The 25,738-nt window shown below is 43.6% G+C and overlaps 1 pseudogene; it reads left to right on the top strand.

Moving 5' to 3' along the window:
* Nucleotides 1-13,405: 13,405 nt before the first annotated feature.
* On the top strand, nt 13,406-21,197 carry LOC131421139 (ubiquitin carboxyl-terminal hydrolase CYLD-like; annotated as a pseudogene).
* Nucleotides 21,198-25,738: the final 4,541 nt, after the last annotated feature.

A 25,738-nucleotide genomic window follows, 5' to 3' on the forward strand; every position in this document is an offset into this window, starting at 1 on the left:
GAACAACAAAAGACCCCTAATAGCTAAAGGAATCCTGAGAAAAAAGAACAAAGCTGGAGGTATCACACTCCCTGATTTCAAAATAGACTACAAAGCTATAGTAACCAAAACAGCATGGTACTGGCACAAAAATGGACACACAGATCAATGGAATAGAATTGAAAGCCCAGAAATAAACCCACACATCTATGGACAGCTAATCTTTGACAAAGGAGTCAAGAACATACAATGGAGAAAAGAAAGTCTCTTCAACAAATGGTGTTGGGAAAACTGGATAGCCACGTGCAAAAAAATGAAAGTAGACCCTTACCTTACACCGTAGACAAAAATTAACTCCAAATGGATTAAAGACTTGAAGGTAAAACCTAAAACTATGAAACTTCTAGAAGAAAACATAGGCAGTACACTCTTCAACATCGGTCTTAGCAACATATTTTCAAGCACCATGTCTGACCAGGCAAGAGAAACAATAGAAAAAATAAACAAATGGGACTGCATCAAACTAAAAATCTTCTGCACAGCAAAGGAAACCATCAACAAAATGAAAAGACAACCTAACAATTGGGAGAAGATATTTGCAAACCATACATCTGATAAGGGGTTAATCTCCAAAATATATAAAGAACACATGCATCTCAACAACAAAAAAACTACCAACCCAATTAAAAAATGGGCAAAAGACCTGAACAGACATTTCTGCAAAGAAGATATACAGATGGCCAACAGACACATGAAAAGGTGTTCAAAATCATTAACTATCAGGAAAATGCAAATCAAAACTACAACGAGATATCACCTCACGCCCGTCAGAATGGCTATAATTAACAAGACAGGAAACAACATGTGTTGGAGAGGATGTGGAGAGAAGGGAACTCTCATACACTGCCGGTGGGAGTGCAAACTGGTGCAGCCACTATGGAAAACAGTATGGAGATTCCTCAAAAAATCAAGGATAGAACTACCATATGATCCAGCTATTCCACTGCTGGGTATTTATCCAAAGAACTTGAAAACACCAATGCGTAAAGATACATGCACCCCTGTGTTCATTGCAGCGTTATTCACAATAGCCAAGACTTGGAAGCAACCTAAGTGCCCATCAAGGGACGAATGGATAAAGAAGATGTGGTCTATATACACAATGGAATACTACTCAGCCATAAGAAATGATGAAATCCAGCCATTTGTGACAACATGGATGGACATTGAGGTATCATGCAAAGTGAAATAAGTCAGAGGGAGAAGGTCAAATACCATATGATTTCCTTCATTAAGTAGTAGATAATAACAACAACAAACAAACACATAGAGACAGAGATTGGATTGGTGGTTACCAGAGAGGAAGGGGGGAGAGAGGAGGGCGAAAGGGATGATTCGGTGCATGTGTGTGGTGATCGGTTGTAGTTGGTGTTTGGGTGGTGAACATGATGTAATATATGCAGAAATAGAAGTATAATGATGTACACCTGAAATTTATACAATGTTATAAACCAATGTTACTGCAATAAACAAAAAATTAAAAAAAAAAAAAAAAGGTAAAACTGAGTTTATTGTATACCAGGGTAAGAAAAGCCCTGCCTTGGCAGAATCTTAATAGCATTTTGGACTGGGGGAGGTCAAAGTGGGGATATTTATAAGGTTTTGGAATCTAGTTTAAGGCAGGTCTTTCAATGGGGTGATGCTTGATTTATTTTGGCTAAGGCTTGTGATAGAGTAGTATAGGTTTAGTGAACACAAGGCAAGACAAGAGTAAATAGTCTTTTTAATGCTACCTATTGAAAAGTTTAAGGGTTTTATGTTTATTTCAATGAGATTTTGGGGGAAGTCTTTGAATAAAAAGAAATTATTTGTAACTTTAATCTTTCTGTGCAAGAGTTTTTTGGAATAAAGTTATGTTGATAAAGATAGGGGAATGATAAAGTCCCCTTAATGTAGACAGTAACCTGTATGGGTGTGCGTGGTTTCCAGGGTCTCAATATTATGCAGATGTCTTGTTATTCAAAGCTTTCTGCCTCTAAGATAATTATCAATCTCTCTTGAAAGGCCAAGGGGGGATGGATGGTGAATTATAAATCCATACTACTCAAAGTGTAGCCTGAAAACTAGTATTGATCTGCAAACTGTTATCGGTCCTCAATGATATAAATACAGAAACTGAGAGTGTTTAGAAACTTTTATAACAATTTAACAATGCACTTTTTATATTTGTTTAATTTGATAATCTATATTGGAAGCTTATAAAAAAAAAAAACTATTGAAATCTTTCCTGGTATCTCTTGAGGAATTTCAAAAGGGATCCAATTCATAACCTATAGCAACATAGAAACATTTCTTTTTAAATTGACACTCAGAAGTGGCATTTCTCAAGTCATACCACCAGTCCAGCCTGGGCATGCAAAATGAATGATCGTTACTGTAGCCATTTCGGCATCCATATGCATCAGGTGATTAGATTTCCTATTCCTAAACCTCACCACTTGGAGATAGGTACTGTTATTATCCCTATTGTAGAGAGAGAGAAAAAAAAAAGGTGGCTCAGAGAGGTAAATTAACCTCTCTAATGACACACAGCTAGTTAAATAATGAAAAAGGTTCTCTGATGTCAAACCCTCGGTTTTCCTTTTGGCCTCAACCCTATGTAAGGGCAATTTATAACATTTGCCTGCATGTCTAAAACCTTTTCCTATTCCTCCCTCTCCCCGGTTCTTCCAAATCCATCAAACAATCCCTTTCACAGTTTTACTGAAGGTCCAAAGTTCCCTTTGAGGTCGTAACTACCTAAGAAGTTGATGGAGTGTGAAGGGCCCTCTTTACGACAAGGGGACCTGAGTCCTCTTCACCCCTTCCAACTCCTCTATCACCTTGTCTGGAGATTCTATCACAGAGGAAGCTCTTCTGAAGGCTGTAACTGACTGCAGTTTCAGATGTCTTTGGTTTATGCTTATAGTTGTTGATCTTTATACACTTTCGCTCAACCCTGATAAAAGAACTTAGAAAGAGGCATATTTGAGTTAATGTGGTGCTTCGTAACGTTCCTATTAACTGGAAGAAGTTCTGCAGCTTGTTATCGTTTGTTGTTATTCTTGTCACTAATGTTGTACCAGAGTTGAGTGTTCTAAGCCTGCTCCCCAAAGGGGGTACTACCACTGAGAGAGCAGATCACGGAATGCAGAAAGATTAATAAGGGTCCCGCGTTTTACACCATCTCCGCCAGGTCTCTCAATGTTCCATCCACTTTTACACACAGAGCAGAAGCACGGCCTCGTGGTGTCCTCTTGTGGTCATATGTTTAGTTGCAAGATGGTGGTGGAGTTTTTCTTTAAAAGTAAAAATAAAGAAAAAGAGAAGGAAAAAAGGTCTTGCATATGTTTTTAGTCAGCAACAAGTTTCGAGATGTGACAGTCCTGTCAAAACAAAACAATTCAACAAACTTCAAAGTAACCACAACAGAAGATATGTAGGCACATTTTGGAGCCTTGTCGACAGAGCCTTGCAGTGAAATGTGCCAAAGACATTTTGAAGGACAAACAATACAATCTGAAAGGGAAGTGGCATAAGTCACGCTCAGGTGTGTGAGAATTAGGACAGGGACCCAAAGGAAAACCAGCTGAGAAACGGAGGCAGAGCATTAATGGAAAGGAAGGACAGAACCTCAATGTTCAATTTTCTGCTGCTGGAAGCTGAGTTTGCTGCCTGCTTTTAAGAATGCAAGTTCTTGGTTCCTTCATTTATCCATTTACCCAGGCGCGAAGAAGACAGTGTCCCTGTCTTCACAGAGCTTACGTTTCAGAGAGAGGAGACAGGAAATAAACACACAAGGAAACAAATGAACCAGATAATTTCAGAAAGTGAAAAGTCCTGTGGAGACGATGAAACAGCATGATAAGGAGAGAGAAACTGAGTGCAATGGAGAGGAATGGGGGAGAGAGAGAGAGAGGAATGTTCTCCATCAAAGAAGTGGTGAAATTCTGGATACATATATACATATATATGTATTTTTTTTTTGGTTAGGAAGATTGGCCCTGAGCTAACATCTGTGCCCATTTTCCTCTATTTTGTATGCGGGATGCTGCCACAGCATGGCTTGATGAGTGGCGCGTAGGTCCACACCCGGGATTCGAACCTGGGAACCCTGGGCCACCAAAGCAGAGCATGGGCCCGTAACCACTACGCCACCAGGACGGCCCCCCTGGATACATTTTGAAGGTGGGCTTGACAAGATTTGTTGACAGATTGGATATGGGCTGTGAGAGAAAAGTGAGCCAAGGTGACGCCAAAGTTTTTGACCCAAGCAGTTACCACATATGGAGATGGGGAGACTCTGCATGGGGCCCTCCGGGAGTCAGGTCTTGCACGCACTGAGACTGCAGTGCCCGCTGGACAGCTGAGTGAGTGGGATGGACAGCGATCCACCAAGGTGCTCTCTGGCCTTCTGGCTTCCCTGTGGATGTGCTCAGGCACGCATGATGTGTTGGGGGTGCACCCCGTGTTGGGGACCCTTGTGAGGAGGAGGAACAGAGGGTGCAATTCTAAAGCTGTGAGCACAAGACGGAAACAGGGTTTCAAGAGAGAAGATGGAAACTCACAGAACAGGGGACTGTTAGCTCCAGAGGGAGCTGAGCGAAGAGAGACAAAGGGGGTCTGCCAGCCAGGATTGGGGCCCTGGACGCCCTGGGGGTATCTGGCAAGTCCCCAGGAGGGAGAAGGGGGCCCAGGGAAACCAGCTGAATGTCTGGATGTTAAACCCAAAGAGATGGAGAAAGCCCCAGAAGTCACAGGGAAAATCTGAATGTGATGAGACTGTACGTTGTCTTCTCTCAGGCGGGATGGGGTCTCAGGCTCAGACAATGATTTCCACTCAGAAAGTAAAAAAAACCCTAAATTTTACACACTTGATGATGAACTTGTATAATTCTTAGGCTTTAAAAGTTTGCACGGCCCTGAGAGGGAACATCTCTCTTGCCTCACCGAGTCGTGGCCCTGCTGGGAGCCCCGGGGGACAGGGTAGACCCCACAACGCAGAGTTACCCCCCAAGGGGGGCAGCTGGGGTCTTTACCCATCAATGTGGGTGAAGAGCCGCTCCCGAGGGACGGGACCCCCTGGGCCTCTGGCCCGCCTCGTGGGCGGCAGAGCAGGGGTGCAGGGGGAGAGCCTCAGGTGGAGAAATGCAGGTGCTGGATGGGCGTGCCCTGAAGTGTGCGGGCAGGGATGGGGACACTGGCGTCATGCCGCCCGCTGACGCTTCAAGTGCAGCCCAGCCGCTGCTCCACGGCTTCCTTCTCCACGGAAGATCGTTTCAGTCCCAGGCACTCCAGTCGCTGCCAATGTCTCCTGTGGATGAAACCCCACGTCTCCCTGCCTGTAACTTGTCACCCTGTCTGACACCCAGACCCTCTCCCTACAGCCCATCACGTATTTGATGACAGCATTCAACCTCCTCGCCCCTGCCCCCAAGTTTTCTTTTCTCAGAACCAATTGCCCCTATTTTTTCAATGCTCCTCCCAGCCCCCCACACACTGCCGTTAGCTAGTTAACATTCCGCTCAAAACGGGTGCCCTGAGCTGAACTCAACACCCCAGGCAGAGTGAAATCACTGGAACATGTGTTAGGAATGCCTCCTCTCCATTTCTTATGATCAGAGCCATGCATTAGGGCCCTGCTAGATGCCACTTCCCTCAAGATGCTGTCCTGATACCGCCAGCATCAGGTGAGCGTGTGCTGTGTTGTGAATGTCCTTCTTTTGTACCTGTGAACAGGTGACCGTACTATAGTTAGGTCCATGTCTTGTCTCTCTCCCAGCTGGACCGTGCTCTTCGGGTGGGACCTATGTCTGATTCATCTCAGGGAGCCCGATGGAGTTTGGCCAAGTGCCTGGCATGTCGGTTTCCCAGAGAGTAAACCTCATGGGCAGAGCATCTGCAGGAGACTGAACAATTCAGTGTGAGTCAAGTGCAAGGAGGGGGTGGTAGGGAAAAGGTCTGCAGGGGGATAGCTCACAGAGGGTCCCGAAAGCCCACTAAGGAACTAGGACTTGCCTTGAAGGGAATGAGAGCCATGGACATATCTCAAGGAGAGCGACACTGTTTCATCACACATTGGGCTGTTTAGTGTCAAGAAAACCAAAACGGCGGACATGACGGGGGAGTCACGAGACTCCCAGCCCATCCCCAGCCCTCTACTTACTTCCCCTGGCCCTGCTCTCAGAGGGAGAAGGAAAGTCTTCTCTGACCGGCCAGATGCTGGGGCCGCCTCTGGGCAGTCTCGTGATCACGTTGAAAGACTCTGCACACACTGCAACCCAGCCCCTCGAGAAGCAGCCAGGGGCCGCCTGGACATTCCTTGAGCTTCTTAGGAGCCCATGTGGAAGCTGCCTGATAGAGGAACCCTCCCTCTGGACCCCCCAGGATGTCTGGCTGCCCCTGGAGCTCCCCTGGAACCTTGAGCTGGCTAAACAGCCCATACCTCGGTCAGGACTCTTAGAGGGACGTCTCTGTGCCACTGTTATAAACAGGAGAAATCCTCACAGTGGAAAGGCCCAACTCCTGTGTTGTAGTCAGAAAACTCAGCTGCATTGATGGCGACCCTGAAGCCGCTGTGGGGGCCCCCACCCATGCCACTTCTCTGACGCCCCACACAGGCTGGCTCACGGGACTTTGTTATGCTATTACGGACCTCTTGGTTGTAGTTAATCAAGGCCACTGAAGTTTCTCTTGGGCCTTCTGAGAATGTTAGGTAATGTCAGTACCCAGTTTCTGCCTTTCTGCCCTGCAATATGCCTCACAGCCTTTTCCCTTCAGAACCACGTTCATTGCTGTTGAGAGTTACCATCATAATTCTAAGTCTCTTTCCTGTTTAGTTGTTCTGACTAACTTCAAGCACTACATCACTGCACACTTCTCACACTCGAGCACGCACAGCCCCATCCTGTGCAGGGAGGATGCAAAACAGCGTCTCTGTGCCACATCTTTCTGGAGCATCAAGTTTATTACAAGACTTGGAAAACCAAGTACTTTACAAGAACCGTCCCTCTTCCCCACAAACATGGAAGAAGAGACAGAGAAGAAGTGTCCCAGAAGGAAGAGTCCGGTCTGGCAGACCTGCAGCTAGGGAGGCCTCTCCTCCAGGCCATCCTCTAAGTACACCAAGTATTCTGCATACGATGCTTTTGAAGGCCATGCGGGTGCCAGATACCATTGCGACTTGAATCCCGTGCAGAGAAGGCTGCAGCAGTTTGCACATCTCCGTCATCCACTGGACCCAATCCTCTTCCCCAGATGTCCGTGGACAGACAGCCTGTACTGCTTGCCCTGCTCCCACTCGCAGCTGAATGTGTCCAGCCTCTGTCCAAACTCACACACTACGCTGCCAGGCTCCCTGGAGCTCAGCATCTTGCTCTCCATTTAAAATGCAGGGGTGTGGCTTGACCTCCCCACAATCTGTGATTTGTCCCTGCCTTGACATTAAAGTGGCTTCACTCTGTTGCGTTTGCCATGCTTTTTCTTGCAGGGCAGACAAAAACAGAAACATCTTAGAAAGCTGAAGAATCTCCCAGTGGCCCCCCGCCAGCCCTGGCTGGGGCCAGAGGGAGAGTCCGGGGTCACCCCATCAGGCTGCCCACCATGGGGGCAGTTGATTTGCCCTGGGGCTCCTCTACTTTTGCTGGAGCTGTGGGTGGAGGGGACGGCCCTAGGGCTGCTCTGGGGGGTTGACCTGGGGGTGGTGGTCCTCGACTCCAGGCTGGGTAGGGGACTGGCAGGCTCTTCAGCCTTCAGCCCTGACCCCTGGTGCTCCTCAGCCCGCTGATCTGCCTTGTGGAACCAGGTGGGAAGACGAGATTGGCTGTGACTGTGTCTTACTCCGAGAACAGAGACCTCTGGCTGCACCTTGCAAGTTGGGGGAGAACTGCCCTTGTTCCTCATTCCGTCTGTCACCCAGGGGTCCCTCTTGTCACAGGGAAGCTCCCTGTAAGGCCTGAGTTTCTCCTGGCCCATGTTTACCCACGGGTCATTCATAATATCTTGTAAAGTTGTTCTCTTCCTAGGGTTGAGGGTCATCATTTTTTTTAAGAGTCTTCTGCATTCCGATGATAAGTGCATAGGAAGCAAGAATCGCCCTCTCAGTCCCTGCTGCTCCCATGTAACAAAGTCGTCTCCCGGGAAAGGCAGGGACGCTGTGACCATAGTATAAAGGAGCACATCGAGGCTCCAGACATCCACAGGGGGGCCATCGTAGTTTTGGTGCTGCAAGATTTCCAGGGCCATACAATGGACGCTACCGCAGTACGTTCTCAGTTTACCACCCGTGAACACATTGCTGAGCCCAAAGTCCATGAGTTTTACATTCAGTTCAGTGTCGAGAAGAATGTTATCTGGCTTCAGGTCCTGGTGGATGATGCCTTTCTGGTGGCAGTAGTGGAGAGCCGAAACCACCTGCCAGAATTTGCCCCGGGCCTCTTCCTCTGTCATGGGGCCGTGATCTTCCAGGTAATCATACATGTCTCCTCTGCTCATGTGCTCCATAGTGAGAAATAATCTTTCCTTGGTGTCAATCACCTCAAATAATTTGATGATATTCAGGCGCTCCAAGGCTTTCAGGCTCTGGAATTCAAGGGAAAGTGTCTTGATGCCAGTGGAGCTCAGTTGGTTCTTCTCAATGACTTTAATGGCCACCTCTGTCCCAGTTGGGATGTGGTGGGCTAACTTCACCTTGGCAAAGCTGCCCTCCCCAATGGTCTTAATGAACTCATAGTTGTTAATAAGGGTCCTCTTGTCAGAAGAGGTAGCCGCAGGGCCTGGAAGCATGGTGACCTGCTAACTACACTAACTAAAAATACTAACTAATGAATGCTAACTATGCTTATTAACTATGCTAACAAAGAAAACTATAGTATGCTAACTAATACTAACTAATGATACTAACAATGCCACCTTTGCTTACTAACTATGCTAATAAATAACACTAAAACACTAATATGCTAACTATACCGACTATACCAACAATAATAACTATACTAACTGTACTAATAATACTAACAAAATAAAAAAATAAAATAAATTTATTTGAATAAATTAAATTAAAAATTTAAAGAAAATGAGAAAAAGAACAAAAAAAAGAAAAAAGAAAAAATGAGAAAAGAACAAAGAAAAATTGAGAAAAAGAAAAAAGTAATAAATGAGAGAAAAAGAGAAAATGAATAACAAAATGAGAAAGGAGAACAAAGAAAAATAAAAATAATAATAAAGAAAAATGAAGAAGAGAAAAAAACAGTAGAAAAAAGAAAAAATGGGGGAAAATAAACTAAATGGGAAAAAAAGAAAAAAGCAAAATGGGAAAAAAACAAACAAAATGGGAAAAAACAAAAACGGAAAAAAAGAAAATGGGAAAAAATAAAGAAAATGGGGAAAAAAAGAAAAAACAACAAAATGGGAAAACAAGCTAACCACAGTCCAAGCGCTACAGGTCACCACAAAGGAGCTTCCTCAGCCATAAGGACCAAAAACCTAGGCCCAGCCAGAGACTTATATAGGTATTGGTAAATTCCATCACAATGGCTCCTTCTGAGGTCAGAGCAAGAAATGGGCCAGTCATGGCAAGGGGTAACCACAGTGGTTTTCTCTCGTTTTGGTCTCAAGACCCCTTTACTCTTAAAAAAAAAATGACCCCAAAGAGCTTTTTATTTATGTGGGATATTAGAGAGTGATATTTACTTTATTGGAAGTTAAAAATCTGTAGGATACTTCAGTGGCCTTTTCATTTCTAATTTAAAAATCTGTAATAATTTTTGGCTTTTAAAGACCTCATAATGTCTACACTTAAAATATTCCTTTTCCTTAAACTCTGATTAGTCTCAAAATGATCCTACAACTTAACTGATATTATAATACTACAGGAAAATGGTCTGTTGCATAAGACATGAGAAGGGACATGATCAGCATTTATAAAGCTGAGAGGAAGAGAGCTTTCATCGTATTTTCCCCAGGAAGATCATGAGCAGATTTCTCATCAGAAACCTGGGAGGCCAGATGGCATGGGTTGAAGTATTCAAAGTGCTGAAGGAAAAAAGAATCCAGCTGAGAATCCTATATCTGGCAAAACTGTCCTTCAAAAATGAGGGAGAGGGGCCGGCCCAGTGGCGCAAGTGGTTAAGCACGCGAGCTCCGCTCCGGCAGCCCGGGGTTTGCTGGTTCGGATCCCGGGCACGCACCGACGCACCACTTATGAAGCCATGCGCTGGCGGCATCCCACATAAAGTCGAGGAAGATGGGCATGGATGTTAGCCCAGGGCCAGTCTTCCTCAGCAAAAAGAGGAGGATTGGCAGATGTTAGCTCAGGGCCGATCTTCCTCACAAAAAAAAAAAATGAGGGAGAAATTAAGACATTCCCATATAAACCAAGGCTGAGAGAGTTCTTGCCACTAGACCTGCCCTCCAATGATGGGAGTCCTTCAGGTTGAAACGAAAGGACAGGGGACAGTAACTCAACGCCTTATGAACAAATGAAGATCTCTGGTCAAAGCAAGTACGTGGATGATTACAAAAGCTAGGGCTATTGGAACTTTGGCGTGTAGCTCCCCTTTCTGTTTTCTACGTTAAGAGACTAAAGTATCAAAAAACCCAATTATTACTATATGTTTTTGGACACACAATGCCTAAAGATGTAATTTTGTGACATTAATAATTGAAGGGGCGTGGAGTCAGAGCTGTATAGGAGTTGAGTTTCTGTACGTTACTGAAGTTAAGCTGGTATAAATTGACATTAGAGTACTGTAACTTTAGGATGTTAAGTGTAATCCCAAGGTAACCACAAGTGAAAATGCTAAAGAATATACACAAAAGGAAATGAGAAGGTAATTAAATGTTTCACTACCGGAAGTCAACTAAATGTAAAAGAAGCCAGTCATGCAGGAATGACAAAAAAGATATAAGGCGTAAAGAAGACACACAGCAAAATGACAGAGGTAAGTCCCTCCTTATCAGTAATTACTTTAAATGTAAATGTGTTAAACTCTCCAATCAGAAGACAGACTGGCAGAACGGATAGAAAAATATTATCCAGGGACCAGCCAGGTGGCGTAGTGGTTAAGTGCACGCACTCTGCTTCGGCTGGCTGGGGTTGGCAGGCCCGGATCCTGGGCATGTACTGACGCACTGCTTGTCAAGCCATGCTGTGGCGGCGTCCCATATAAAGTAGAGGAGGACGGGCACGGATGTTGGCCCAGCGCCAGTCTTCTGCAGAAAAAATAGAAGGATTGACGACAGATGTTAGCTTAGGGCTAATCTTCCTCACCAAATGAAAAAATTCTCCAACTATTTGCTGTCTACAAGAGACTCACTTTAGATCCAACGACACAAAAAAGTCAAACATGAAAGAGTGGAGAAAGACAGTCCACGCAAACAGTAACCAAGAGAGCTGGGGTTCCTGTACTAATGTGAGATGAAACAGACTTCACATCAAAAAAGTTTACAAGAGGGGCCGGCCCAGTGGCGCAGTGGTTAAGTTCACGGGCTCCGCTTCCAGTGACCTGGGGTTCGCAGGTTCAGATCCCGGGTGCCGACCTGTGCACCACCTATCAAGCCATGCTGTGGCGGTGTCCCATATAAAGTGGAGGAAGATGGGCACGGATGTTAGCCCAGGGCCAATCTTCCTCAGCAAAGAGAGGAGGATTGGCAACAGATGTTAGCTCAGGGCTAACAAAAAATCTTCCTCACAAAAAGAAAAGTTTACAAGAGACAAAGAAGGACTTTACATATTAATAAGAGGTTCAATACAGCAAGAATATATAACAATAATAAACATTTACACACTTAATGACAGACCATCAAAATATATGAAGCAAAAATTGACAGAACTGAAGGGAGAAATAGATCATTCTACATAACATTTGGAGCCTTCAATACCCCCTTCTCAATAATGGATACAACAACCAGGCAGAATATAATTGAGGAGACAGAGGACTTGAACAACACAATAAACCAGCTAGATCTAACAGACATACCCAGGACACTACCCAACAACAGAATACACATTCTTCTCAAGTGGACATGGGACATTACATAGGATAGACCATATCTTAGGCCACAATTTAAGTCTCGATAGGTTTTATTTTTATTTATTTTAAAAATTTTATTTATTTTTTTCCCCCAAAGCCCCAGTAGATAGTTGTATGTCATAGTTGCACATCCTTCTAGTTGCTGTATGTGGGACTCAGCCTCAGCATGGCCGGAGAAGTGGTGTGTTGGTGCACACCCGGGATCCGAACCTGGGCTGCCAGCAGTGGAGCACGCGCACCTAACCACTAAGCCACGGGGCCAGCCCTTGATAGGTTTTAAAAGATAGATATCAGCACGTTGGAGGTAAATACTAGGGCGGTGGGTGTAGGGCGCCGGGGCCAGCCTGGGACCCCTGGCCTGGGACGCGGGCTAACAAGGCCAGGGAAGGGGCAACGCCCCGCCGCCTGAGTTTCCCTCTTTCCAGGGTGAGGATAGTTTTACACAACAACCTGGAGTTTAGTTGAAAGGTGCACCCTGTTGAAATAAGGCATTTTGATTTGCTGTGTTTTTACAGTGTGGACACCAAATTGCTAAAAGCTTGCTTTGGGACTGCCGGTGAATTTATCTTTTGCGGTTTTACTACAAACTTGATAGTTCCCTCTTTTTTTGAGTTAATCTTTTGGAATTAATATCACAATGAGTTTGGGCTCATGAAGCCAAGGGAAAGTTACTTCACCCTACTGGGAAGAGCCGATTTTTTATTTGTTTCTTCAAGAACGCAGTGTTACAAACAAACACAAAAGCTCTTTAAAGTACCAAAGGGGAGTACAGGACAGTATATCCAAGATCATTCTGTGGGGCATTCAAGGATTCCTTCTGCAAAAGGCAAGAAAAATCAGATGGGATTAAAAATTCTAGAGCAACTGTTACCGAACCAAGCGGGCTTGCCTCCTGGTGAGTTAAATAAGACTCTACACCAGTGGAAGTTGTCTCACAGAGTAAAGTGTGTTTGCAGCAAATAGGAGGCCATGAGGAATCATTTCCAAAGTCATGGCGTCCTCGAACAAAGGGAAGCAGGAACTTTTATTTTGGATGGGGAGTGAATATTCAAAAGGGAGAGGCGGGTATTCGCTTGCGCAGGCTCAGTTGGAAAACATGCTTCCATATACACTGCAGGTTAAGTAATGAGGCCTAAGCTCCTCCTGGAGAGATCTTTGCGTTAAAGAGAAGGCAAAGGTCATGGGCTGTAGCTCTTGTGGTAAGGTTTGGTCAGTTTCAGGGTGGTTGGTGGTTGCATCTCCTTAACATACAAAAGGGAAAACAACAACTTGGGAAAATAGTTAATTGCTTCCAAACCCAACTTGAGTTTCTTGGGGCACCTAGTTTGTGACACAACCACATGCAGTTCTCTGTTGATGAAAAAGATGTTGTAGAAATAAATGAAAAATTCACAGAGTTACTTTTGGCAATTACCAATTGTGAGGAGAAGTTCAGCCTGTTTAAAAACAGAAGCAGACTAAGTAAAGTCCTCCGAATAGATGTGGCTGCCCTGTGAAAGTACAGCTGAGATCTAGGGAAGAAAAATTTCCTGGAGTTGTGAGCTTCAGAGGACTCTTATTAGCAGAGAGGACAATATCGGGAATATTCTTTGGAGTAGAATTACTGAAGGTCATGGCCATGGTTTCACTGATGGGATATATCAAGGGAAAAGCTTTTTCAATGTGATGAAGATTGTGGAGTATTTGTTGCATTTGACAAGCTAGAAATCATAGAAGATGATGACAACGGATTGGAAAGTGATTATGCAGGTCCAGTGGACACAATGCAGGTTGAACATCCCCATCTGGAAATAAACTCAAGAGTTTCTTTGAAGCTTGGAGAAACTATAGAATCTGGAACAGTTATATTTTGTGATGTTTTTCCGGGAAAAGAAAGCTTAGGATCTTTCGTTGGTGTGGACATGGATAATCCTATTGGCAACTAAGATGGAAGATTTGATGGAGTACAGCTTTGTAGTTTTGCAAGTGTTGAAAGTACAATTCTCTTGCATACCAGTGATATCATCACAGATAGCATGACACAGGAAAGGAGGCCTCCCAAACTCGCCTTTATGTCAAGAGGTGTTGGGGACCAGCATTCATCCAGCCATAATAAAGGCTACAGGATCTACCTCAGACCCTTGAAGTAGAAACACATCTGAATTATTTTACACCTTAAATGGGTCTTCTGTTGACTCACAACCACAATCCAAATCAAAAAATATGTGGTACATTGATGAAGTTGCTGAAGACCCTGCAAAATCGCTTATAGAGATATCTCCAGACTTGGGACACGCTGCAAGCTCCTTCTGTGAACTCATTATCCAGCGAGAACAGATTTCATTCTTTACCATTCAGTCTGACAAAGATGCCCAATATCAATGGAAGTATTGGCCACAGTCTTCTTTCTCTGTCAGTTCAGTCTGTGATGGGAGAGCTAAACAATGCACCTGTACAGGAGAGTCGGATCTTCTGGTAACTCACATGGTCTGGAAGTGGGCTCACTCGCTGAAGTCAAAGAGAACTCTCCTTTCTATGGAGTCATCCGTTGGATTGGTCAGCCACCAGGACTCAATGAAGCACTAGCTGGACTGGAACTGGAAGACGAGTGTGTGGGCTGGACAGACGGGACCTTCAGGGCACCTGGTATTTCCCCGTGCCCTGAAGAAGGTGCTGGTCATGAAACTGAAGAGCTGCAGGACCAACTCAAGGTTTGCATCCCTGCAGCCAGTTTCCAATCAGATCCAATGCTGTGACTCTTTAGCATTTGGAGGCCACCTCCGTGAAGTAGTAGAAGAAAAGTCTCCACCAAAAATGGAAAAAGAAGGTTTAGAGATACTGATTGGAAAGAAGAAATGTATCCAGGGTTATTATGATTCTTGTTATGTATACTCAACCTTACTCTGCTTGTCTGCTTTTAGTTCTGTTCTGGACACAGTGTTACTTAGACCCAAAGAAAAGAATGAACATTATAGTGAAACTCATGAGCTGCTGAGGACAGAAACTGTCAATCCTCTGAGAATATATGGATATGTGTGTGCAACAAACACTATGAAATTGAGGAAAATATTTGAAAAAGTTGAGGCTGCATCAGGATTTACCTCTGAAGAAAAAGATCCTGAAGAATTCTTGAATATCCTGTTTCATCATATTTTACGGTAAAACTATTGTTAAAAATAAGACCAGTGACGTCAGCATCATGGTGGAGTGAGCTTCCCCCATTGAACTCTCCCCCTCTAAGACACAACAAAAAGGACATTCATATTCCAACAGAAGCTATTCACACAACACAGGTGATGTGTGAGGCACCTAGGCAGCCGTACACCCGAGGACTGAGGTGCTGGAATCTCCAGACTGCTCTAGCTTGGCCTATGTGCAGGCTCCAGCTGACTTGGTGCAAGCAACTTCGGCCCACCACACTCCAGTTCCAGCTTCTTTGGCCCAGCGCACTCCAGTTCCTCCTTTGTTGGCCCAGCGCACTCCAGTTCCAGCTTCTTTGGCCCAGTGCACTCCAGTTACAGCTTCTTGGGCCCAGCGCACTCCAGTTCCGGCTTCTTTGGCCCAGCAGCGCCCCAGCTCCTCCTTCTTTGGCCCAGTGCACTCCAGTTCCAGCTTCTTTGGCCCAGCGGCACTCCAGCTCTTCCTTCTTCAGCCCAGCACACTTCAGTTCCAGCTTCTTTGGCCCAGCAGCACTTCAGCTGCTGCTGCTTCAACCCACCCACACCTGAGCCCCAGCTGCTTTGGCCTAGCTGCACTCCAGCTCCAGCTATTTCCACGCTTCCCCCCCGAGCAGCCTCCACTCAGCCACACTACAGATCAGCTAGGGGCTGACAAGAGTGCCCACGGATTGAGGTGGGTCAGATTACACAGCCCTTGACCCCCACCCAGCGCCAGCAAGAGGAAACTGTGCTAAGGGAATTCATTGCCACAAGACCCCCACTACAAGAAGTGCTCAAGAAGGCCCTCATCCCTGAGGAAAAAAAGAGAAAGGGGATTCAAAGTTTTGAACGAGGAGGAAAATAGGTCATCAAAATGGGAAAAATTGCAGTCCTCTATCAAAATAGATTAGCAAACACTTAATTATAAAACCAAAGATCAAGGGAAGGTAAGCACCAAGCATAAATATAACCTCATCATGTTAAACACAAACTCACAACACAAGAAGGAATAAGATGTGACAACAATAACATAGAAAGGGAAGAGGAAAGAGATCAAATCGACTTAGTCTAAGGGAATAAGAGGCCATCAAAAAATGGACTATCACATCCACGAGATTTTTTATACAAACCTCATGGTGACCACTAACCAAAAAATCAGAACAGAATCACACATGATAAAGAAAGAGAAAACTAAGAGAACTTCCACACAGAACTACCATACTGCATTGGTAGTCTGAAACACATGGGATGAGAAACAAAAGAAATACAAAACAACTGGAAAAAGAGTGATAAAATAACAACAACAAGCCCCCATATATCAATAATTACCCTAAATGTAAATGGACTGAACTCTCCAATCAAAAGACACAGAGTGGTGGGACGGATTAAAAAACAAGACCCAACAATATGCTGCCTCCAGCAAACACATTTCAGCTCTAAAAACAAACACAGGCTCAGAGTGAAAGGATGGAAGACAATACTCCAAGCTAATGGCAAACAAAAGAAAGCAGGTGTTGCCATACTTATATCAGACAAAGTTGACTTCAAGATAAAACAGGTAATGAGAGACAAAGAGGGGCATTATATAATGATAAAATGGACACTCCACCAAGAAGACATATCACTTTTAAACATATATGCACCCAATACAAAAGCATCAAGGTATGTAAAGCAACTACTAACAAACCTAAAAAGAGATATTAACAACAACACAATAATAGTAGGGGATCTTAACACCCCACTCTTATCAATGGACAGATCATCCAGACAGAAAATAAATAAGGAAATAATGGACCTAAATGAAAAACTAGATGAGAGGGACTTAACAGACATATACAGAGCACTCCATCCAAACACAGCAGATTACACATTCTTCTCAAGAACACGTGGAACATTCTCAAGAATAGACCATATTTTGGGAAACAAGGCATACTTATATAAATTTAAGAAGATTGAAATCATAACAAGCATCTTTTCAGACCATAATACCACAAAGTTAGAAATCAACTACAAGGAAAAAACCAGGAAAGTGACAAAGCTGTGGAGACTCAACAACAAGCTACTAAACCACCAATGGATCATTGATGAAATTAAAGGATAAATCAAAGAATATCTGGAGACAAATGAAAATGAAAATACACTGTACCAACTCATATGGGATTCAGCAAAAGCAGTCCTGAGAGGGAAACTCATAGCAATACAGGCCCACCTTAACAAACAAGATAAAGCCCAAATAAGCAACCTCAAACTACGCCTAACAGAATTAGAAAAAGAGGAACAAACTAAGCCTAAAGTCAGCAGAAGGAGGGAAATAATAAAAATCAGAGCAGAAATAAATGAAATTGAAATTAAAAAAACAGTAGAAAGGATCAAGGAAATAAAGAGCTGGTTCTTTGAGAAGATAAAGAAAATTGACAGACCCTTAGCCAGATTCATGAAGGAAAAAAGAGAGAAGGCTCAAATAAATAAAATTAGAAATAAAAAAGGAGAAATTACAACAGATACCACAGAAATACAAAAGATTATAAGAGAATACTATGAAAAACTATATTCCAACAAATTGGACAATCTAGAAGAAATGGATAAATTCCTAGACTCATACAGCCTCCCAAAACTGAATCAAGAAGTAGAGAACCTGAATAGACCAATCACAAGTAAAGAGATTGAAACAGTAATCAAAAACCTCCCCAAAAATAAAAGTCCAGGACCAGATGGCTTCTCTAAAGAATTTTACCAAACATTCAAAGAAGACTTAATACCTATCCTTCTCAAACTATTCCAAAAAATAGAGGAAGATGGAACACTTCCCAACACATTCTATGAGGCCAACATCACCCTGATACCAAAGCCAGGCAAAGACAATACTAAGAAGGAAAACTACAGACCAATATCCCTGATGAACATAGATGCAAAAATCCTCAACAAAATATTGGCAAACCGAATACAGCAATACATTAAAAAGATCATACACCATGATCAAGTGGGATTTATACCAGGGACACAGGGATGGTTCAACATCCGCAAATCAATCAGTATGATACACCACATTAACAAAACGAGGAATAAAAACCATATGATCATCTCAATAGATGCAGAGAAGTCTTTTGACAAGATCCAACATCCATTTATGATAAAAACTCTCAACAAAATGGGTATAGAAGGAAAGTACCTCAACATAATAAAGGCCATATATGACAAACCCACAGCCAACATCATACTCGATGGGGAAAAACTGAAAGCCATCTCTCTGAAAACAGGGACAAGACAAGGGTGGCCACTCTCACCACTCTTATTCAACACAGTACTGGAGGTTCTGGCCAGAGCAATTAGGCAAGAAAAAGGAATCCAAATAGGCAATGAAGAAGTGAAACTCTTGCTGTTTGCAGATGGCATGATCTTATATACAGAAAACCCTAAAGAATCCATTGGAAAACTATTAGAAATAATCAACAACTACAGCAAAGTGGCAGGGTACAAAATCAACTTACAGAAATCAGTTGCATTTCTATATACCAACAACGAACTAACAGAAAGAGAACTCAAGAAGACAATCCCATTTATAATTGCAACAAAAAGAATAAAATATCTAGGAGTAAATTTAGCCAAGGAAGTGAAAGACCTATACAATGAAAACTATAAGACATCATTGAGCAAAATCAATGATGACATAAAGAAACGGAAAAATATTCCATGCACTTGGATTGGAAGAATAAACATAGTTAAAACGTCCATACTAGCTAAAGCAATCTACAGATTTAATGCCATCCCAATCAGATCCCAAGGACATTCTTCACAGAAATAGAACAAAGAATACTAACATTCATGTGGGGCAACAAAAGACCCTGTATAGCTAAAGCAATCCTGAAAAAGAAGAACAAGGCTGGAGACATCACAATCCCTGACTTCAAAACCTACTACAAAGCGATAGTAATTAAAACAGTATGGTACTGGTGCAAAAACAGACACATAGATCAATGGAACAGCATTGAAAGCCCAGAAATAAAACCTCATATCTGTGAGCAGCTAATCTTTGACAAAGGAGCTAAGGACATACAGGGGAGAAAGGAAAGCGTCTTCAATAAATGGTGCTGGGAAAACTGGACAGCCACTTGCAAAAGAATGAAAGTAGACCACCTTCTTTTGCCATACACAAAAATTAACTCAAAATGGATCAAAGACCTGAAGGTGAGACCTGAAACTATAAAACTCCTGGAGGAAAATATAGGTAGTACACTACTTGCCATCAGCCATAAAGGGATATTTTTGAATTCCACGTCTACTCAGACAAGGGAAACAAAAGAAAAAATAAACAAGTGGGACTTCATCAGATTAAAGAGCTTCTACAAGGCAAATGAAACGAGGAGCAAAATGAATAGGGAACCCACCAGCTGGGAAAAAATATTTGAAAACTGTATATCTGACAAGGGATTAATCTCCATAATATATAAAGAACTGACACAACTGAATAACAAAAAAACAAACAACCCCATCAAAAAATGGGCAGAGGAAATGAACAGACACTTCTCCAAAGAAGATATACAGATGGGTAACAGGCACATGAAAAGATGCTCAATATCACTAGTCATCAGGGAAATGCAAATCAAAACCACACTAAGATATCACCTCACACCCTTTAGAATGGCTATAATCACCAAGAAAAGAAGCAACAAATGCTGGAAAGGATGTGGAGAAATGGGAACCCTAATCCACTGCTAGTGGGAATGCAAACTGGTGCAGCCTCTATGGAAAACAGTATGGAGATTCCTCAAAAAATTAAAAATAGAAATACCTTGTGATCCAGCTATCCCACTACTGGGTATCTACCCAATGAACCTGAAATCAACAATCCAAAGAGGTTTCTGCACCCCTATGTTCATCACAGCATTATTCACTATAGCCAAGACATGGAAGCAACCCAAGTGTCCCTCTGATGACTGATTAATGGATAAAGAAGATGTGGTATATATATACCATGGAATACTACTCAGCCATAAAGAAAGACAAAATCGTCCTATTTGCCACAACATGGATGGGCCTGGAGGGTATTAAGTTAAGTGAAATAAGCCAGAAAGAGAAAGACAAACACCACATGATTTCACTCATATGTGGAAGATAAACCAACACACGCACAGATAGAATGGTTTGGTGGTTACCAGGGGTGGAGGGATGCAGTTATAAGGTGACTGATAAATAATAATGTACAACAAAAATTTCAGAATAAAAACAAAAAAATGTGAAAAAAAAAAGAATAAGACCAGCAGGTCAAAAAGTACAAGATTGTTACTACTGTCAAATTTTTATGGAAAAAAGTGACAAAGTTGGGGTTCCTACAATTCAGCAGTTGTTAGAATGGTCTTTTATCAACAGTAACCTGAAACGTGCAGAGCCACCATCATGTCTGATTATTCAGATGCCTCAATTTGGAAAAGACTTTAAACTATTTAAAAATTTTTTTCCTTCTCTGGAATTAAACATAACAGATTTACTTGAAGACACTCCCAGGCAGTGCCAGATATGTGGAGGCCTTGCCACGGATGAGTGTAGAGAATGCTACGATGATCCTGACATCTCCCCTGGAAAAATCAAGCAGTTTTGTAAAACCTGCAACACTCAAGTCCACCTTCATCCCAAAAGACTGAATCACAAATATAACCCAGTGTCACCGACCAAAGATTTACTTGACTGGGACTAGAGCCACGGCTGCATCCCCTGCCAGAAGATGGAATTATTTTCTGTTCTCTGCATAGAAACAAGCCACTATGTTGCTTTTGTGAAGTATGGGAAAGATGACTCTGCCTGGCTCTTCTTTGACAGCATGGCTGATGGGGATGGTGGTCAGAATGCCTTCAACATTCCTCAAGTTACCCCATGTCCAGAAGTAGGAGAATACTTGAAAATGTTTCTAGAAGACCTGCATTCCTTGGACTCCAGAAGAATCCAAGGCTGTGCACAAAGACTTCTCTGTGATGCATACATGGGCATGTACCAGAGTCCAACAATGAGTTTATAAAAATGAATGGGGTCATCTGGACAGGCACAGAAACCGAATGCAAAATTTGAATGTTGCATTTTCCCCAAGCTGGCAGTTTTGTTCAACAACAATTGCCAGCAATGGATGTCTCTGTGGTGATGATCCTTCAGAAAAGTATTCTTGTGTTTAAAAACAAATCACTTTTGTGTTACTGACGTATTTAATAAGAAGCATTTTGCACTCTAAAAAAATAAAAATAAAAAAAAGATAGATATCATACAAAGTATCTTTTCCAACCACAATGGGATGAAGTTAGAAAGCAGTAACAGAGGAAAAGTGGAAAATTCACAAACTTGTGGAAATTAAACAACATGGTCTTAAAATACCAATGTGTCAAAGAAGAAATCACAAGGGAAATTAGAAAATACTTCAGAGATAAAGGAAAATGAAACACAACTTATCAAAACTTATGGGAAACAACAAAGCAGTGCTAAGAGGGAAATTTATAAACACTTACATTAAAAAACAAGAAAGATCTCAAACCAACAATCTAACTTTATGCAACTTAAGGAACTAGAAGAAGAAGAACAAACTAAACCCAAAGCTAGCAGAAGGAAAGAAATAATAAAGATTATAGAAGAGACAAATAAAATAGAGAACAAAAAAAACAACAGAGAAAAATCAACAAAACCAAAAGTTGGTTCTTTGAAAAGATTAACAAAATTGACAAACTGTTAGCTAGACTAAGGAAAAAAGAGAAGATTCAAATTATTAAAATCAGAAATGAAAGTGGGGACATTACTACTGACTCTACAGAAATAAAAAGAATTATTAGAAAGTACTATGAACAATTGTACTCTAACAAATTGGATAACCTAGATGAAATAGACAAATTTCTAGAAATACAAATCCTACCAAGACCAAATCACAAAGAAACAGAAAATCTGAATAGGCTTATAACTAGTAAGGAGATTGAATCAGTCATCAAAAACCTCTCAACTAAAAAAGCTCTGGACCTGATGCCTTCACTGGTGAATTCTACCAAACATTTGAAGAACTAACATCAATCCTTCTCAAACTCATCCAGAAAATTCAGGAAAAAGAACACTTCTTAACTCATTCTATGGGGCCAGCATTGCCTTGATACCCCTCAAATATCTCTGGCCCATCTTCTAGACAGTCACCAGAGGATTTTGCTAAAATATCCAGCCAGATGGGTTCTTTGCCCAGGGACTTGAATCTGGATCCTATAAGATATTTCTACTTTCTGTGTGAAGAGAGGACCAGCAGTGCCTCCAGAATCAGGCTGAACACATATGGACCCCATCCAGGGGCCTCAGCCCAGAGTGGACATCCACAGCTGAAGGGAGTATTAGTGAACTGAAAGACCATCCTGAGGAAATTGCTCAGCATGTAGCACAGAGAGCCAAGGAGATGGAAATGTAAAAGATAGGCTCTGAAAGACAGGAAGGGCCATGAAACTTGAATCAGAACCCCAGGGGAGAGAAGGGAGGATGGAAGAGAGCAAAATGGAATATTGCCCAAGCTGGGGCTAGCATTTCCTTCTCAAGCAAATGTGGGCTTGCCTCTAACCCTCCCTCAGGATTCCAAGGAGGCGAGTCTCCAGAGACTATAGCGGAGAGAGGAGAAAGGAAAGAAGGAAGTGGATGTTAACTGAATGCTACTACATGTTACACACTGTCTCATCTACAGCCTCACATAATGGGTCCATTGGCTGTGAGGCTGAGATCGTCGCTCCCATTTCATTGTGGAGCAGATAATCACCATATCTCATTGGTCTTCACGCCCTTAGTGGTTAGCTCAAAAACATGCACGCGGTAGGTGTTCAATAAAGACTGTTGATCGAGTGTGAAATCTGAGGCTTGGAGAGTTCAGTGTCTGGTCCATGGTGACACAGAGGGTAAGACGAGGAGAAAGGATTTGAATTCAGAATTGTCTGACCCCAGTGCCTCTACTCCTTCCATTCCATGGTGCTAAGAAATGTTTGCTCACCTCCCGAGGGCATCTGCTCAGCCCTTAGTCCAGCACCTCCAGACGTGGCTGCAGGAGAAGGGCCCCCAGGCCATCTCTTATTTGGGGCCAGCTCTCATTCTGTCCTGGAAACTGAGAGTTCAGCTCTGTTTACCCCACACAGCAAACATTTCCAGCTTCATCTGCCACCTTCAGCAATTTTCGTACCTCTTTGCACACAAAATAAACTGCACGTTCTCATTTTGGGTTTGGGGAAAAAGGCCTGGTTAATTACAAAGGCTGTCTTGCCTTGGTGCAGAGGGGAGAGTTCACGGGAAAATGAATTAATATTGACTAATTGCTTTCACTTACACATCTTGGTTCCAATTAAGACGACATTTGTAACTGAGCCCACCTTCTCCAGAAGCAGCTCCCATGCTCTCCAAACAAGCAGTCCTCGGATTTCACCGGCTGCTCCTGGCCAGGAGCCGCTTGCTGCTGCTAAGAGAGCAGCTTGCTGACAGCCTCGCCCCGTCCCGTGCCCGACTAAACATCGCGCAGGTGCACTGAGAAGCTAAAATGACTGATTGTAAAGTTCAGACGTCACAGACTAAAACTCCGCCACATGCAACACATAGAACCCTCTCAAATCTGCAAACGCGCCCCATGAAGAAACATGAAAGACAGTCGTGCCTGGGCAGAGGACTCTTCAAACTTCAGCCCCCAAGGACACATGGATGCTCCCCCTCCCCTACCTAAATCCCCAAATAAAAACCCTTGTGTGTAGCTTTTCAGGGAGTTTGGGATTACAGCATTGGCTGCCTGTTCTCCTTGCTCAGCGCTTTGCAATAAAATTCCTACTTTCTTCCACTACACCCCATGTCAGAGATCGGCTTGCTGCACGACGGGTGGGTAAACCCACTTCCAGTTTGGTAACAATTTCATTTGTGGAAAATGAATACATCCGATCTTGCAAATGTCTCACCTTGGGGAAAATAGTGCACACGAATTCACAAACAGGCTTCTCCGGTAAAAACAGTTCCCTGCTGCTCGGGGAGGCTGAAACAGCCAACCAGAAAGGTAGGAGCTAGGATCATTTGAGTCTAAAGAAAAATAACCTCACCCAGCAGGGACCCCTGGGGTTAGGGGTAGGGTACAGGGGGCACACTCAGGGTTCATTTTCTTCGCACTTAGCAAAGACCACCAGCTCTTGGCATCCATCAATACCTCAGTGAGCCAAGCTAATGAAATCCAGACACTGCCTTTCTGGTCATCAAATGCAGCTCCCTGCCCACTATTTTTAGGAGAGTTTGTTATGGAAGAGGGGGACAAGGGAAGTTTCTCCGTTGAGCCGGGTGAATGGTCCACTTTTCTTTTTTCTTCCAGCTGGCCCTGACTTTCTCGGCTTTGGTGTGCTCCCGCCCCGTGTCTAACCATCTGGGGTTGTGCTGGCTTGGGGCAAGAGCCGGCCAATATGTGCTTCAAGGCCAAGGAGCTATATAGCCTAGGAGGTGATGCCCAACACAAAAGGGGGCGCGGTTCCTGCAGCACGTGGCCGAGAGAAGACACGGTCTGTGTGGTCAGCAGGGGCCAGGTGGCGGGAAATGGGGAGAGATCGGTCAAAGAGCACACGGCTGCCGGGAGGGAGGATAAATAAGTCCAGAGATCTAATGCGCAGCACGATGACTGGAGTTAACAGTGCCATTTCATATACTGGAAATTTGCTAAGAATAGATCTCAGGTGCTTGCACCATGGGAAAAAAAGACAATTATGTAAAGAGACAGACATGTTAATTAGCTTTATTGTAGCAACCATTTCCCTATGTATCTATATACCAAAACACGCTGTACACCTTAAATACATCTCATTTTTATTAAAAAAAAAAAGAGAAATCTGTGATATGAATGGCCAGTAGCTGTACTCGGACTCTGTGACTTCTACGATGGCAGAAATGACACTCCTGCCAGGCTCAGGCCCAACCTTCAAAAGGACTGGCAACTTGTGCTTTCTCACTCTTAGAAACCAGCCACCACGCTCTGAGGAAGCCCATGGAGCCACGGGGAGGAGGACCAAGGCCCCCAGCCATCAGCCCCTGACAGCTGGCTGTCAAACCAGCACCACCTCGCCAGCCATTGTGAGCAAGGCCTCAGCTGACATCACATAGGGCAGAGAGGAGCTGTCCCCACTGGGCCCTGCCCAGACTGTGAAATCTTGAGTAAATAAATGATGAATCTAATTTAAACCACTAAGTTTAGGGGTGGTTTGTTACACAGTGACAGATAACTAAAACACCACCTACCCCCTTGCTCCACGCACGCTCCGGTTCTTCAAATTCCCCTCACCCCCTGTTACAGACTGAATGGTTGTGGCCCCCAAATTCATATGTGGAAGCCCTAACCCCCAAGGTGGCTGTATCAGGAGATGGGGCCTGTGAGGAGGTGCTAAAGGCTAAATGAGGCCATAAGGGTGGGGCCCTGCCTCGGCAGGACTAGTGCCCTCACAAGAGGAAGAGACCCCAGAGCTCTCTCTCTGCCATGTGAGGACATGGGGAGAAAGCACCAGCCAGGAAGAGGGGTCCCACCAGGAACCCACCCTGCCAGATGCTGAC

The sequence above is a fragment of the Diceros bicornis genome, chromosome 2 (assembly GCF_020826845.1).
Source record: "Diceros bicornis minor isolate mBicDic1 chromosome 2, mDicBic1.mat.cur, whole genome shotgun sequence".
Taxonomy (NCBI): domain Eukaryota; kingdom Metazoa; phylum Chordata; class Mammalia; order Perissodactyla; family Rhinocerotidae; genus Diceros; species Diceros bicornis.